We start from the raw sequence: 17318 nt of genomic DNA, 5'->3' as shown, positions 1-17318 counted from the left end.
ATCATTGTCTAGGACTCTGTTGGAGTTGTGTTGGTCAAACGGCTGTTTGCGTTTATTTTCAGGGAGTGACTCAGGACATTGACGTGACGTGTGTTCGAGGGCTCGGGTTTGATGCCACCTGTTCACTGGTGGCTCTGGATCGGCACTTCCAGCCCGTGGCTGTCAATCACACAGGTGAGGCGTGTTCATCACTCGTGCGGAGAGCGTGAGCCAGCGCTCTGACCCAGTGTTACTTGCAGGCGTCCGAGAGAGGAACGTGGTGATGTGGATGGACCACCGGGCCGCAGAACAAGCCGCTCGGATCACACACACCAAACACAGAGTGCTTCAGGGGGTCGGCGGGGTGATGTCGCCCGAAATGCAGCCGCCCAAACTACTGTGGCTCAAAGAGGTGAGGAGCGCTGGGATCCTGAGGAAGAGCGAGAGAACTATAAACACTTGTGTTTCAGACGCTTGTTTCTTCTTTTGCGGTTAGAATCTGCAGGAAACCTGTTGGAAAGACGCGGCACATTTCTTTGACCTTCCAGACTTTCTATCCTGGAAAGCTACAGGGTCCTTATGCAGGTGAGATGCAGGATCCGCACAACTGTTTCATAGACGACATTCATTCTGTGATAAAAACAACTTTAGGGTTGTAGATCTACAAAACTGCTGATGCAGCTCAATATATGTAATTGACTACAGTAATGTATATGAAATTACTTCTTTAAATCAGATCCATCACTTCAACCACTTTAGCCAAGTCAAATCTTTAAAGCAGATTTTTACAAAAGATTTTAATATGTTCCTTGAGGTTCACTTAGCTTTTTTGCACAAAGAACACAAACAAATATACAGTTATGTCACAAATATTTTATATATTTCAAATATGAGGGAAGAAGAAAACACTAAAACTTGTTTAAAGGGATAGTTCACCCAAAAATGTAAATTCTGTCAGGATTTACTCTCCCTCGTTCCAACCCCGTAAGACATTCGTTCATTTTCAGAACACGAATTAAGATATTTTTGATGAAATCTGAGAGCTGGATCACTCCTCCATAGGCTTCTAAGGGATTGAAACTTGTTCCCCGAAAAGTTATTAAAGACATCGTTAAAATAGTCCAAGTGAATACAGTGGCTCAATCTTAAGTTTATCAAACGATGAGAATACTTTTAGTGCGCAAAAACAAACAAAAATAACAACTTTATTTCAACTATTAATTTCCTTCTCTGTGGGCCTCGAGTCAGTTAACTAGTGTAACAGCGTATGCTTCTGTTGTTGTATGTCACACGCATCACCCACATGACCAGCGTCGGCCAATAGTGAGCCTATGTGTGACGTAGATCTAAGCAATCACACTACGTTGACTGACTAGAGGCCCACAGCGATATAAATATATAGATATGCCTGTTCTGGTAAATTCTTACTGAAGTCCTTAAGTGAGTTTGCTGCCTTTGCTGTGAGGGAGATGCTCACAGAAGCTGCTGCACACCAAGACCTGCAGGTAGAAAAAAATAAGAAAAGCCTTAAATATAAATATGGTAAGCCTTACTAGTAATGTGATAATTATTTTTAAGGTTCTCGACATTTTTTAAATAAATACTGTAATAATAATAATAGTAGTTCAAAGTATGAATAGTTTTTAGTCAAATGACATAAAAAGACCAGGCCCCTCGACACTCTTAAAACTTTTCTCCCTCAAACAGCAAGCTAACGTTACTTATGCAGGCTACACACAGCAATATAAACAACATCTCTTCACGTCGTTCTTGTAAAATAATAACAATAATAAGTAAACAAACCTCAAAATCACTTTGCTGAGAATGATACACCAGCAGCCGAGGTGTTGAAGATATCCTCTGGTAGTGCGCGCGATATTAAAAAATGCGCGTGCGGCGTGTCATTCGGGTGAGTTCGTCAGGTGAAAGGTCATCATGTGGGTCATTTTATTTACGGCTAAATTATTCATTAATTTTACTAATAGTTAGATTGGGCAGGCATCCACAAAAGGGCCTTTAATTACAAAAAAAGGATAGGAAATTTTGCCTTGACAAAAGGGCTCTTTGGGCACCAAGGGGCAAAGGGCCAGGTGCTCAAGCAGTGATCCACACAGCATGTCTTGCTCTCCTGATGCAGGTCTCTCTGTACTCTTGTCTGTAAGTGGACGTATTCTCCGTCTGAAGGCTGGGACGACACCTTCTGGAGCGCCATCGGCTTGGAGGACCTGATGGAAAACAGCTACTGTAAAATCGGTGGGAGAGAGTAAAGCTCAGGTGTCTGTCTGTGTTCAGCCGGTCGTGTTGACTGATAGTGTGTGTGTGTGTGTGTGTGTGTGTGTGTGTGCAGGTGAGCAGACTTGTATTCCTGGGACTCCTGTAGGACGATGACTGACCGCAGAGGCGGCTGCAGATCTGGGCCTGAGACCGGGAACGGCTGTGGCCGCTTCACTCATAGACGCACACGCAGGAGGGTTAGGTATGATACGCCACACCAGCTGAGTGCTAATGCAGCGCTCGCTCATCCACGGCTCTTTGAAATGAAGAGAAAACTGTGTCATGGCCTCGTTTACACTGCAGGTCTTGATGCCCAATTCTGATTTGTTGCCTATATCCAATTTATTTGACTGTCCGTTTACACGTCTTTTTCAATTGTGACCCATTTCCGATTTGACATACTATCTGAAACATCGCGCATGCTTAAAGTTGGTTCTTGCACAGATGGACGAATGCGAAATATGCTTGATGCTAGCTCTGCGATATATGCGAAGTTCGCCAAACATCAGCATGATTGTGAGGCGGAGGACGACGAAAAGGGCCATCATCGCAGCAGCGCATGTGCTTCAGTTATTGTGTGCGAGAGATCTCGGGACTGCTGGGAACATACAACACGATCTCATGAAAGTGCGTAACTAATTTTATTTCTCGCGCCATTTATACGCCAAAAATAGTTTTGCGTGCATAATACGCACTGTAAACCCCTTGGGTAGGATTAGGGGTGTGGAGTGCGTGCGTATTACACACCATAAAGAACATATTATTGAAATTACCATTGTTTGGAAGCGCTATATAAATGCCTCATTCATTTATATCATATGCACTCAAAAACTATTTTTGGTGTAAATGGCACGAGAAATAAAATTAGTGGTATAGATATGCACTTTCATGAGATTGTGGCGGGCTTTAACGAGAAGCAGTGGGTCCGAAATGTTAGGATGAGCTAGCCAACTTTTGATATGTTGTGTCATCGTGTGTCCACATTCCTCTCCTATGACGACACCATCCGTCCCTTCGCAGATGCGTGTCGGGGTTGTCTCTCATCATTAAACCGCGGAGACGTAATGCCTCAGAAAATCCTGCCTTTTACATGACAGTCGCATTGGCACATATATGATTTATATCTGATTTATTTCCACATATGAACGAGGCCTGAAACAGATCTCGAAATATCCGAATGCATGCGTTTTTTCCCTGTTTACACAGTCATATAACACATCCGATCTGTGTCACATATGAGCAAAAAATCTGAATTTGGTCTCATTTCACTGACAGTGTAACCAAGGCCATAATGAATGCATTTACACTGCGTTAAATACGGTGTCACTCCACTTCTGTTTGAGTGTGTGACCTTCGACAACCCGCTTCACTCCTAAATAGATCAGGTCTTTATATTTTTATCACTACAACACATATTGTTATTTTGATTAAACAATCATCATGTGTTCTAAAATAGAAGCAAAGAGACTATACATGTAATATAGGTCTACATTTATGTAATTTTAATGCTCTGGCCTTTGCAGATATTTAAAATATGGCCATCTTTAAGCATGACTCTTTGGATTTATATGAAATGGTAACACTTTACAATAAGATTACATTTTTTAGCATTAACTTATGTTAATAAATGTTGTATAAGTATTATTCATTGTTAGTTTGTTAATTTCAACATTTACTAATACATTTTAAATTGAGTTTTAATTTTTATTTTATCTGTTATTACCTTAGTTAATGTACTATGAACTAATATGAATGATCAAGGTACAATTGTATTGCTCAAATATTAATACATGCAGTAAAACATATATTGCATAATGCATATAGTTCATGAAAGCTAGCTAATACATCCTTGTTAACAAATGGGACTTCCAAAGTGTTACCTATGAAATTTATATAGGCTATGTTTCTAGGTAATAGCTAAAGAAACACATATCTGCAATATTTTAATGTCTAAATTTATTTCTGTATAGTTAGTTATGTAGAACTTCTCATTTTAATATATTCATATTTATATATTTATTTAATTTAGCACATTTCAGTTCAGCACTGTTTTACTGGAGTGTTATGTTTGTTTTTAATCCAGTATCCATTTAAAAAAATATTGGTTGAATAATCGGTTATCGGCATGTACGGTCAAACCTAAATATCTGTATCTGTAAAATCCACTATCGGTCGACCTCTACTGTAAACAACAAGAACAAGCAGGAACACTTTAATTTCCTCATAATATCCACTGCAGCATCAGCTTTTTTCTCTCTGTGTCTGAAATGCTTCGATCAAGGATTCAGTCTCTCGAAACCCCGCCTCTCTGAGAGCTGCTCTGCTCTGATTGGTCAGATGGCCCAGTCTGCTGTGATTGGTCTGAAACCAAACCCTCATTATCATATCTGAATCTCAGCTCTTGATATACACTGGGATGCGAACATTAACAATACCGTGGGTTTTACCATATCAGGAAGTGAGACTGGAATTACAGGTTGACTCATTTCAGTTCAGAATCGCTTTCTTTTTGGAGACAAAAAATCTATTTATCGGAACTTTGATCATTGAAACGATACTCGGTTACTAACGTTACCTCGGTTCTCTCTAGAAGAGGGAACGAGTATTGCGTAAGCTAGCGTAAGCTAAGCTAAAGTCATCTTTGCTCGAGATATTGAAGCCAAAAATTATCCTTAATATTGTATTTATTGTCAACGCAGTACAGCAGCCAGCAGACTTAGAGCAGGCCATCTTGTGTGCTCATTGGCTGCCCTGCGGCAACTGCTGCAGCCTACCACTGAACCTCGCGTGTGACGTCACGTCCAATGAGGGCGCTTCGCGCCCTTACGTGTCATAGCCCGCCAAAATGGGGGTGGCTTAGCGTATAAAAGCCAGGCTCGTTGGCTGTGTCCTGGTTTCAGCAGCTGAAGCGAAAAACGCTTGTGGCGCCTGCACAGTCAGGTTACGCAATACTCGTTCCCTCTTCTAGAGAGAACCGAGGTTACGTTAGTAACCGAGTATCGTTCTCTTACGAGAAGTTCTCTCGTATTGCGTAAGCTAGCTTACACTACGGGAACCCATTGTCAAGGCCGTGCGCCCAGCCTCCACTTCATGAGTCCCAGGGATTCCCGGGGAACATAGATAAGTGGGAAACAGGTGGCCAGCAATGCGGGCCAGCACATGTTATAAGCACATACAGGGTATACAGAGCGTCGTCGCCGGTCCATATAACTATTCACTATATAGTGCAGCTCAACCAGGAAGGCGAACGTCGCGTGAGAGAAGTCTGCGCATGATCATCTGGGCAGGACAAACACACTGCTCACACTGACAGAAGTTTAGCCTGCAAGGCGGGAACTTCCAGGTTATAAAACCTAACAAATGTGGAGGGAGAGGCCCAGCCTGCCGCCTCACAAATGTCATGAATGGAAATTCCGCTGGACCAAGCCCACGACGAGGCCACGCCTCTGGTGGAATGCGCCCTGATGCCCAAGGGGCATTGCAGACCTTTAGACTTATAAGCAGATGTGATAGCTTCCACTATCCATCTGGACAGGCTCTGTTTAGCGGCGGCGAGACCCCTGGTGCGCCCACCGAACGAGACAAAGAGTTGTTCCGAACGCCTGAAAGAGGCGGAGCGCGTAATGTAAACCCTCAGTGCCCTGACGGGGCAGAGGAGATCCACATCACCCTCACTATCGGATGCTGGCAGAGCCGAAAGAGAAATGACCTGCGCTCTGAAGGCGGTGCCCAACACTTTAAGGACATAACCATGTCTTGGCTTGAGGATGACTTTAGAGTCATTTGACCTGAACTCAAGACACGCTGCGCTAACAGATAGCGCGTGTAAATCCCCCACACGTTTAACTGATGACAGAGCTGTCAGAAAAACGGGTTTGAGCGAGAGGTACTTTAGGTCCACGGAGTTTAATGGTTCTAAGGGGAAAGCTTTCAGGGCCTCTAGGACCAGTGAAAGATCCCACATGGGAACCGACGAGGGTCGCGGGGGATTCATCCGTCTAGCTCCTATAAGGAAGCGAATGACGAGCTCGTTCCTTCCTATTGACTGGCCACGCGTCGACTCAGTGAACGCTGCGACGGCCGCCACATAGACTTTAAGCGTGGGTGGGGACCTGCCCTTATCCAACTTCTCTTGAAGGAAGCTAAGCAACCCCGTGACCCCACACATTCGTGGGTCTAGATCTCTATCAGCACACCATTTGGAGAACACGACCATTTAGACGCGTAAAGTCGCCTCGTAGAGGGAGCTCTGGCTTGCGTAATCGTGTTCATCACTCCTTCTGGCAGTACAACGGGTATCCGTTGATTAACCATACGTGCAGAGACCAGCGCTCTGGATGGGGATGCCAGATTGAGCCGCGGGCTTGAGAGAGGAGATCTCTCCTCACCGGAATCGGCCAACGGGCTGTTTGGGGCAGCCGCATAAGCTCCGGGAACCAGGTTTGATTCTGGGCTATAAGGAGCACCGAGTGGCGCGTTTCCCTGATTCTCTTGATTACCTGTGGTAACAGAGAGACCGGAGGGAAAGCATAAAGTGGGAGGCTGGGCCAGATTTAGGCCAACGCATCCTCGTTCTTTGAAAAGAACAGCGGGCAATGAGTGTTGTCTTTTGACCCAAACAGGTCGACTTTCGCTTTGTCGAAGAGGCGCCACAGTAACTGGACTGTTTGGGGATGCAGGGACCATTCCCCTTGGGGAACGTAGTTCCTGGACAGTTTGTCTGGATCGTCGTTCAAGTGGCTTGGCACATGCGTGGCTCTCAGCGAGCGCAGGCGGCCCTGAGACCATATAAGAAGGCGTTCCGTCAGATTGCAGTGGTTTCTGGATCTGACGCCGCCCTGACGGTTTATGTAGGACACCACAGACATGTTGTCCGAGCGGACCAGTACATGGTGGTCCTGTATGAACTATCACTTGGGTGTTCAGCCAGCGTTTTAGCGGGCGGATGCGCAGGAGGCCCAGCTGAAGCACAGCCGCAGCTGATGCCATACAGCCTAGCATCTTCTGGAATGTCTTCAGAGGTGTAATGCTGCCCTCCTGGAAAGACGCGGCTAGCTGTCGAACACGGCGGGCGTGCTGTGTCGATAAGCGGGCCGTCATAGCCACAGAGTCCAGTTCTATTCCTAGGAAGGAAACCTGACTGACTAGTGGGCAGTAATGACCTCTTGGTCCAGTTGACCATGAGACCCAAGCTTTCCAGATGGCTGAGAAGCACAGCTCTGTGAGATAACAGTTCTATCTCTGACTGACTCCGCGATGCGGAGAGCTTCGCTGAAGATGATGAAATCAGTGACGCAGCAAACGAGCCTGGCTTTTATACGCTAAGCCACCCCCATTTTGGCGGGCTATGACGCACAAGGGCGCAAAGCGCCCTCATTGGACGTGACGTCACGCGCGAGGCTCAGTGGTAGGCTGCAGCAGTTGCCGCAGGGCAGCCAATGAGCACGCAAGATGGCCTGCTCTAAGTCTGCTGGCTGCTGCACTACGTTGACAATAAATACAAAATTAAGGATAATTTTTGGCTTCAATATCTCGAGCAAAGATGACTTTCCCCGTAGCGTAAGCTAGCTTACGCAATACGAGAGAACCTCTTGTAAGAGAACTGCAGATCTTTCACATTCGCAAACATATTTATTACACACTACATTAAAGGAAATACACTAAAAAGCATAATTGGGGCTTTTTAAATCCTGTTGACACAGGAGGAGCATTGCAGTGTTTGTGTGCTCCTAATATGGCATTGATGTTTAGTCAGCCTCTTCTTGGTTTCATCACAGTGTTCCTGTAATAACTGTCCTGACCTGCTTAATCTAAACCTTCAGATGATATATACATAAACATGTAAACTAGTGCAAGATTTTACAGGCAAAACCAGGGTTTTTTCATCCACTTGTCAGTTTTGAGCTCTAACTGCTTCCATAGCTTGTCTTCTTTCAAACTAGTGGAAAGAAAACAAGTGCTTATTTTATTTCACTTTATCTATTAGTGTCTGTAAATTTTAATCCTTAAAGACGGTGAACTTGAGTCCGAAATCTCCAATTCAGCAGCTTCACACACGCCAAAATTTTAGTTTATATGAAATCTATATCTATATGAAAGTTTGTTCATATATCATTCACCACATTTATGCAACATTTTTATACAACTGCTAAAAACATGATGAAAATGTATTTGTTTCTGTCTGTTGACAGTCTTTTCTGATTTATAGAGTGATAAAAAGAAAAATCCAAAATCCCTGCTGGAAAAAAACAGTAATATGTCAACAAAATCAAATAAAAATGATGAATCTGGTTTCTGGACAGGAAATATATGCATATGAGTGCATATTTAATTAGATAGTGACTCATTTGCATATTGCAATGCAAAAACAATTGTGTTACTGTACTGTGATTAATTAGCTGGGTAATTATCGTAAGATCTGTGAGTTTAAATTTATGTAGCAGTGTCAGTTATATTTTCTGTAATTTTATTGTCTTGTTGTAGAGGTCATCGGGGCCGATGTGAGGGGACACCAGCTGCCCTGTGAAGAGCAACCAGTCACGTCCCGTTTGGCTGTCATATGTGGGACGTCCTCATGTCACATGGCTGTGAGCTTCAGTTCCTGTACTTGTTTGTGTTCAAAGCATGTGACTGTTGATGTCAGCGTGTGTCTGTATCTCTCAGGTGAGCACACAGCCGCTGTTCGTCCCTGGGGTCTGGGGCCCATATCTGTCCGCCATGCTGCCGGGACTGTGGCTTAATGGGGGAGGTCAGAGCGCCACGGGACGACTGGTGAGTCAATCACATCTATCTTTAATATGGAAGGAAATCCCAGAATGCACTGGACAAAATACATTTAGATTTTATTCAATACTGAAAGCATAATTGCAAAACAAACCAGTCTAAGAGACCATTCACACAGAACACATTTTTGTGGTTAAAAATGCAAGATGTAGCGCAGTGGAATGGAAAAACACACTCAAAACACTTCAAGCCCCTTAACATACTAAAACAGTGACATTAAAAGTGTAATTTAGTGTACAGCTTATTGATGATGCAGATGAGCACAGAATGTTAACACAATACTAAATGTTTAAGAATTTCCTCTATATTGGTTTCCTTCCTAAACGTTTACTCGTATTGCGTCTTTGCTAGACGCTATGGGGGAAAACTTAGTTTTGAAAACTTAAATGATTTATTGAAGCCTTTTTTCAATAACGCAGTGCTACTGCACAGCCATAATAGTGCGGAGATGCACGCATGCTTTTGGCTAGGCAAGTGGGAACTGCACAAACCTATGGCCAACTGGCATGTCTGCGCGAGCCCATCCGGGGCTGGGGGGGGGGGTGTCCCGCCGAACCGTGCGCAGAGCCCGCCAAAGAGGCGGGGCTTCTGCCTATACAGCTGCTCATTTTGCCATGGGATTTCAGAAATTTTTCTACTTCAGTAATGATCAACTGCCCTTCATTTATTCCACATGAGTGAAGCTTCGGCACTCTCCGGCGACCAAGAGCCTGATCGTTCGGCGCACGCCCTCAAAACCTACCTACCAGACCTAAATGGACATCGCGTCTTAATCCGGTCCGACAACATGGCGATAGTATCCTACATAAACCACCAGGGTTGGACTCAGGTAGAAGCCTCTGTACAGGGTAGCCAGACGTCTGCTCTTTTGGGCACAACACAGCCTGCGCTTGCTGAGAGCGATGCACGTGTCTGGCAGATTGTCTCGCGACAGCATGTCTGCTCCCTGATTCAATGTGTCCCCGGGAGAATGGGCCCTCCAGCCCCAGGTTCAAACAATTTGGAGTGTCTTCGGCAGGGCAGAGGTTGACCTCTTCGCCTCCAAAGACAACTCTCACTGCCCAATATTCCATGGCCCACAAATAGCCCAGTCTTCCCCTTTATGCTTTTCCCTCAGTCGTGCTCTTCCCTCAGGTCATCAACAGGATCAGAGAGGAGAGATGCACAGTCTGTCTGGTGGCCCCCCTTTGGTGGACCCAGCCTTGGTTTCCCGAGATGATTCAGCTGCTAGCAGCAGCCCCATGGCCAATGCCATGGGCTATCCATGTGGGCTATCCACGAGGTTGTCCTAAACACTATATCTGAGACCAGAGCCCCATCCACGAGACTCGTCCACGTACTTAAGTGTTCTGTCTTCTCCAAATGGTGCTCAGCATGGAGCCAAGACCCTACGTCATGTGATATACCGCTCCTATTTTCCTTCCTACAAGTGCTGCTGAACGCGTGTCGTACCCCTCCACGCTCCGACTATGTGGCGGCCATAGCAAAGTTAGATGCTCCTGTGGCCGGCCAGATGTTGGGTAGAAGCAATTTGATTGTTCGCTTCCAGAAGTGGGCAAGGATGCTCAACCTGCCTCGCCCCCTCACAACACCTTCCTGAGACCTATCAGTCCTGTTACAGTCTTCAGGGCCCTCAAGGGGCCCCCGTTTGAGCCGCTACAGTCGGCCGAATTAAGGGCACTTTCGCTCAAGACCGCACACTTGCTAGCCTTAGCATCGGTCAAGCAAGTGGGCCTGAGATTACGGGAACGAGTATTGCGTAGACAGCTGTGCTATAGGCAGATGCCCCGCCCTCTTTGGCCGGCTCTGCGCTCGGTTCGGCGGGACGCAGCCTGATTGGCTCGCGCAGATGTGCCACTTCGCCATAGACATGTGCCGTTCCCACTGCCCAGCCAATAGCGTGCGTGCATCTCCGCACTATTATGGCCGTGCAGTAATACTGCATTATTGAATAAAAGGCTTCAACAAATCGGACAAAAAGGAATTTTCCCCCATAGCATCTAGCAAAGACACAATACTCGTTCCCGTTATCTCAGGGAACCGAGGTTATGTTAGTAACCGAGATGTTTTATATGGGACAACACTTGAGGAACGTTTCATCTGCTCGCCTGTACACAGTATGCATCATCAATAAGGTGTGTATTGAATGTGATCTTTTAATATCTCTGTTTTGCTACATTAGTACATAGGAAAGCCTTGCCCTCAAGGTGGGTGTGCCTATAAGGGTGTGTTAGAATCGAAATGAAATGGTCCAAACGAGAAGTGCCCCAATTATTGGTCTTTTATTATGAATAAACAATTCACAACCCCAGCGCCGGAGGGAGACAAAACGCTCAGCTCATAATGTCTAAATTAAAGTCTTACGGGGAGGAGTATAAGTCCAGTTAGTATAAATTCATAGAAAAGAATGTGCAAACGTGTCAGTTTTCGGCTGAACAAAGAATCCTTCTTATGTTATAGATTTATGCTGAGGGAGAAAATATATTTCTAACAATGGCCCCATTGATAAGATAATTATCACATAATAGAATTATCATATCACATCATTCTCAGCATATTCATTCTAGTACAATAATACATGCAATATTCTTCAATCAAACATTTCCTTCAAAATCATTAATATTTGACAGTTCTTTTCATCAAAGCATATACAAAAAATTCAAAAGTATTCATAGCACGATGAATCTTAATAGATTCAGTTATAATTATTGCTAATATCAATCAGCAATCTCGTTCTTCGTCTACTTCTCTTCCTCGTTCTCCTTTCGATCAGTGCTTCCACATAGGCTTGTGCGTTCCCCTGGGATGGAGCTGCCTTAACCCGGCTAGCATGGACCCACTGCGGCTGGTGGTCAGTCAGAACACCGGTCCTCGTCACAGCGATAACAGTGGATGGTCCTGAATAGTTCGGCTCACCGAGTTACGTGGGCTTCAGACACCTTATCAGCACCTGTTGTCCTGGAACGAAAGGATGAGTCGGCTTTTCTGAAGGAAGAGGGAGAGAGAGAGAAACATCACCATTTATGCCTTTTAACGTTCTAACTAAGGAATCCACGTAATCCGAGATGATCACCTCCGTGTCACCTGTGGAGAGATTGCCAGCGCGACCTCTGACCCAAGGGGTCGGGAAAGGTCTACCCATCAGAATTTCAAATGGAGAAATTTTTGTGGTTGCTGATGGGGACATTCTCATTTCCGTCAATACGGCAGGCAGCAAATCAACCCAATTTCTGCCTGTATCTAGACACGCATTATTGAGACGTTCTTTTATCGTCTTATTTGTCTGTTCTACGTTAGCTTATAATTGCGGCGAATAGGGAATGTGGAAGTGCCAATTAATATTAAACTCTTTGGCTAACAATTGTGTGACTTTTGAAGCAAACGGAGTTCTATTATCACTCGCTATAACGGTTGGAATACTGAAACGCGGTATAATTTCTTTTGCAAGAACCTTTACAACCGTCTGAGCGTTTTCTTTACCACACGTAAAAGTTTCAGGCCACTTAGAAAATCGATCAACAATCATGAGCAAATATTTGTGATTTCCACATGGAGGCATGTGTGTAAAATTGATCTGTAAATATTAAAAAGGAACCTCAGGATGCGGTAAAGCTTCATGCGGGTTGCCTTGTGTCTGTTTGTTCGTGCACACACCAGGCAAGCATCCAATATCAACAAAGTATTCTTTCGAACATTTGCTATGCAGTATGATTGATTCAAATTTTGTATCACTTTTTCTTTTGACACGTGTGATACACCATGATAATGCCTGCACAGCATTACAACGGTGGATGCTGGTAGAGCGATTCTACCCTGCTTGTCTCTCACAATACCAGCTTGATCTGGTTTTACTTCGTTCGCAGCCCAATGAATCAAGTCAACTTGCGTAGGGTTAGCTTGCAGTACTTTAATGTCCAAATCATTAATCAGCGACAAATTCATCATAGGTACATCGTTGCTCTTTTCATTTACGTATGGACTAAGTATTACTTCTTTAGCAGCCCATTTCGCGACTTCATCTGCAAACCTGTTTCCCTTAGCCTCATCCGATTAACCTGTTTTATGACCAGCTACTTTAATAACAGCAAGTTTCGATGGTTTCGATGGTCAAAATTGTTTTTCCGTCGGAGGTTTTGAAATTTCTTTCTTCCCACAATTTAGCAAAATCATGGACAACGGCGTACGCGCATTTGGAATCAATGTATATATTGATGCACTGAACTTTTGCCAACTGACAAGCTCTTGTTAGAGCAATTAATTCTGCTACTTGAGCTGATTTATATGGCAATGAATATGCCTCAATTACACGATCAGGTAATTTGACAATAGCATATCCACACAAGTATAAATTGTCATTTGGCTTGAAACAGGATCCGTCTATATACCAATTATCTCCCTCCTCCAGGAAAGATGTCGACACATCTGGCCTGCAGGCAGTCGAAGTTTGGATTCTGGTAAGGCAGTCGTGGTCGTCACTCTCAAATTCACCATCTGTCAACAACCTGTGCAGATGTACAGTAGGACCATGAATAACAGAAGTTACTTTCAACGTTAAATTAGCAGTTGCTAATAATATAGCCTCATAGCCTGAACGACGTTGAGCAGTCATGTGTTGAGTAGAAATGTTATGCATAATTGCTCCTACCTGATGTGATGTGTGAACTGTGAGTGGATATGATAAAACAACCCTTTCAGCATCCTGTACCATGATCGCTGCAGCAGCCACTGCACGTAAACAGGCCGGGAGTCCCCGAGCCACTGAATCAAGAGTTTTAGACAAATAAGCTACTGGACCAAAAGTGCCCCCATGCTCTTGGGCCAGGATTCCTGCGGCTGTGCCCCCACCTTCGTGCACGTACAGGTGGAAATCTCGCTTGTAGCAAGGAAGGCCGAGGGCGGGAGGCCTTAACAGAGAGGATTTCAAATGTCTTAACGCTTGGTCCATCTCACTTGTCCATGTAATGTCCTCTTTATCATCCAGCGTAGCGTCTCGCAGGATTTTGTCATACATGGAGCAATTTGGCACCCATAATCGACAGTAATTGACCAGTCCCAGAAAGCTTTGCATTTGCTTCCGTGTTGAAGGGTGCTTGAACAAAGCGATGGCTTTGACTCTGTCCGCAGACAGGCGAACTTGGCCTTGTGACAGTTCATTGCCGATGTAATTGACTTTCCTCTGCACCCACTGAAGTTTCTCTTTAGATGCCTTGGAACCAGCCTCTGCTAAAACGTTGCAGACAATTGTAGTGGCAGCAGCACACATGTCCGCAGAGGCACCAGTGACGAGAATGCCATCAGCGTATTGGAGCAGGCAGGTGTCAGGAGGGAGTCTGACATCCTTCAGCCTTGCGTGCACTACAGCGGAGAAAACAGCCGGAGAATCTCTGAACCCTTGAGGGAGTCTTGTCCATATGTACTGGCAATTCTGAAAACAGAAACCAAAAAGTGGCTGAGTTTGTTGGTCAACAGGAATGCTGAAGAAGGCGGAGCATAAATCAATGACAGAATAAAATGCATGTTCTAAAGGAATAGAATTAATAATAGTTTGTACATCTGGCACAATAGGAGCATGTGGTTTTATCAAATCATTAATTTTTCTCAAGTCTTGCATTAAGCGCCAAGAACCATTTGCTTTCTTGATTGGATTAATTGGTGTGTTGTAAGGTGAATGAGTGCGAACCAGAATGCCTTGAGCCAGAAACTGATCAATGAGGGGTCGAATTCCCTCCTCTTTTTCCTTTGAAAGCGAATGTTGTTTTTAAAAAAAAAACAGGCCTATTCATTGTCAAATTGGCCACATAAGGTTGGATATCAAGAAGTCCCACGTCATCCTTATGGGCCGCCCACAATTTCGGGTTTACATCAGCTACTTCCTGTCCGAGCTCAGTTGCAGATACATCCTCGAAGAGAGCACTTCCTGTGTCGGTCGTAAGAGAAAAGGCTGCTGGAAACATGAGTTGCAAAGAGTCAGAGTCAAATCCTAATTTAACACCCAACTTATGCATTAAATCTCTACCTAACAAGCAGAATAAAGAATCAGGTATAATTGCAAAAAATCATGCATTTTGAACAATGATGGTATATCATTAGAAGTAACAAATAAAGGTGGTGTCAAATTACAAACCACTGGAATATTATCTATTCCTATAGAATTTAATGTCCGTCATTCCTTTCCCCATTCAGTCGGATACACAGGTCTCTATCTTTCAGAGGGAGAAAGAAAGGGAGGCCATCAGAGCGCCTAAACATCGGTTTCTCATTAGTTTGCTGAAATCTCTCAGCTTTTTTTCTGCAAAATCGCTGTGTGTGTCCGCTGTGTGTGACATAAAAAAACACTTTATGTCATTCCTAACATTGGGTGGCGGGCGATTTTGGACAGTGAAATTTACTTGGAACATTGCGGGAACTTTTCCTCTGGAGTTTTCAAATGCCCCAGCAGACGACAGTTCACGCAAGCGTCTACCCAATTCATCAACAGAAATGTTACTAATGTTGGTTATAGTTATTCGAATCATTTGTGCAGTCTCGTTGTGCATGTTATTCAAAAATGTGTTCACAAATAGTAAATAATTTTCATCAACAGGGTAGGATTTATTTTTTATAGGTTCCGAGACAGGAGAAGTTTGAATGCTCTCATATCTGGGAGGGAGGGGCGCTCTGACTTCAGCAGGATGTGAAATAACTTTCTCCTTCTCAGGCTGTTCAGCTTGAGGGGGAGAAAGATTTTTGTTGTTATCCACTTTTGGACCACGATTCCAATAAGATTGCATGTCTTTCCAGATCTTATAGGTACGTTTCATATACGAATAATCCCAATCGGGATCGCCCCAATTTCCAAAAATCATGTATTTTGCTTCACGCATATATGTGTCTTTAAATGAGCTGTCACGAGGAAACGCATCTAATTGTGTTTTGCCAGTTGACCAGCCAGCTAAATTTGACACATATGGCTCCGTAAAAAATGCTTGATTATTTCTAATCATAAAATCTTTCGGAGATTCATTTTCTAACGGTGGACTAATTTTATTCCCCATTGTACACACACAAAAATTTCTCCTTCATGCAACTTAAATAAATTGCAATATAGCCAAATGGAACTGTAGGGTATGGACCAATCAGACACTAATTATTCATTATATACAAAGGTTTATGAAACTCCAAAACTAACAGCCCAAATGAACGAACACAAGGGGCAGAAACAGTGTCATGTTACAGGGCATGATGGGGAGATTTTACGACCTCCGAGGAATGTGGCCACATGCACAAGAGAGAGACTATGAAACAGAAACCCTCTTTAAAACAGACTTTGCTGCATTAATCATAGACTAACTGATCTATAAATGAACATGCATAAAACTGTGAAAGAAACAGTGTAAATGGTTGACTGTCTCGTGTACTATTAGGTATATATTATGGTATGTATCCTGGTATACAACCAACTAACGATCAATGTAACCTCACCTGTATCATGCCTCCTACCTAATTAATCCTCATTTAATGACTCACACTTTGATGTTCATCACCTTCTTCTAGAATGCAGTGTGGATGTGTTATAGCTATCTGAGCATTAATGAAGGTATAACCACGCTAGGGACAAAGACCCGTAAATCAACTAAGAGCCACTTTCCCTCTCAGACATGTCACCTTTCTGATTGGTCGAGTTCAACCCTTAGGGGAGGATCTTTTCCAGGCTTTATTAGAGACAGCCCACATGTGACCTCCCTCACTTAGTTCTTTCATCCAGCCACAACACTGTTCTGGTGATCCTGGGGAACCCCCTCCCCCTCCACAGGGGCCCCAGGGCCCAGCAGGCCTCGATCCAACCAGATATGGGCACAGGCAGGAGAGAGAAGACTCTCACAAAGAACCAAGGACAATCTCAGGAGTTTTGGAACAAAGACTCCAACCAACAACGACTCCAATCACTCACTCTTCCGACTTCCTCACTTCTCCTGGGTGCTCAGCGTGGCCTCAACAGGGCCCCAGGCCCTGACCAAACCAGCCATGCGTTCCTGGAGAAAGAGAACTCTCAACCAACTTCCACTTCACACTGCCGGAACCATCAACGACTTAAATTTTCAACAACTTCAAGAATTGTTCCCACTACAAATGCAAGTATTCAATTCAATGAAATGTGAAAATGAAATTCTGATGGTTCTTCTCATAGACCCTTTCTCCGGTTGCCAATTTAATCCTATCACTTACCTATTTCTGTATATGTGTGTGTTTAGTTTATTCATGTTTATGATTTAGTTAATAAAACTTATGCACTTTATGTATTT

At 44.1% G+C, this 17318-nt stretch overlaps 1 pseudogene; it reads left to right on the top strand.

Moving 5' to 3' along the window:
- The window catches only part of LOC143707656 (FGGY carbohydrate kinase domain-containing protein-like), a 55667-nt pseudogene that overhangs the window by 11997 nt on the left and 26352 nt on the right, over positions 1-17318 (top strand).

The sequence above is a fragment of the Siphateles boraxobius genome, unplaced genomic scaffold, assembly GCF_051911475.1.
Source record: "Siphateles boraxobius isolate OS27281-9 unplaced genomic scaffold, OSU_SipBor_1 42, whole genome shotgun sequence".
NCBI lineage: Eukaryota > Metazoa > Chordata > Actinopteri > Cypriniformes > Leuciscidae > Siphateles > Siphateles boraxobius.
Note: the sequence above shows the minus strand (reverse complement) of the source record. Positions and strands in the feature narration are given on the sequence as shown.